The sequence below is a fragment of the Anarrhichthys ocellatus genome, unplaced genomic scaffold (assembly GCF_004355925.1).
Source record: "Anarrhichthys ocellatus isolate YVR2014 unplaced genomic scaffold, GSC_Weel_1.0 scaffold486, whole genome shotgun sequence".
NCBI lineage: Eukaryota > Metazoa > Chordata > Actinopteri > Perciformes > Anarhichadidae > Anarrhichthys > Anarrhichthys ocellatus.
The window spans coordinates 29695-30447 of NW_022280460.1; the positions used below are offsets into that span (position 1 = coordinate 29695).

The 753-nt window shown below is 27.1% G+C and overlaps 1 protein-coding gene across 4 annotated transcripts in view; it reads left to right on the forward strand.

The window, feature by feature from the left end:
• The window catches only part of LOC116401497 (chromaffin granule amine transporter-like), an 11775-nt gene that overhangs the window by 7979 nt on the left and 3043 nt on the right, over positions 1 to 753 (forward strand). The gene's annotated exons all lie outside the window — the stretch shown is intronic.

Below are 753 nucleotides of genomic sequence, written 5' to 3' on the forward strand. Positions count from 1 at the left end.
TAAACAGATTATGAATCCTCATTAAGATATAAACAGATTATTAATCCCCATTAACATGTAAACAGATTATTAATCCTCATTAACATGTAAACAGATTATTAATCATCGTTAACATGTAAACAGATTATTAATCATCATTAACATATAAACAGATTATTAATCCTCGTTAACATATAAACAGATTATTAATCCTCGTTAACATGTAAACAGATTATTAATCCTCATTAACATATACACAGATTATTAATCCTCATTAACATATAAACAGATTATAAATCCTCATTAACATGTAAACAGATTATTAATCCTCATTAACATATAAACAGATTATTAATCCTCGTTAACATATAAACAGATTATTAATCCTCATTAACATGTAAACAGATTATTAATCCTCATTAACATATACACAGATTATTAATCCTCATTAACATATACACAGATTATTAATCCTCATTAACATATAAACAGATTATAAATCCTCATCAACATATAAACAGATTATGAATCCTCATTAACATATAAACATATTATTAATCCTCATTAACATATAAACATATTATTAATCCTCATTAACATATAAACAGATTATGAATCCTCATTAACATATAAACAGATTATGAATCTTATTAATTATATTAATAATATATTTGGTTCATGTCACCGGTCCTGTTCACGGACAGGATATCTAGGCGCAGCCTGGGGGTGGTTCGGGGGTCTCGGGATCGCCTCTCTGCTGTTTGCAGATGATGT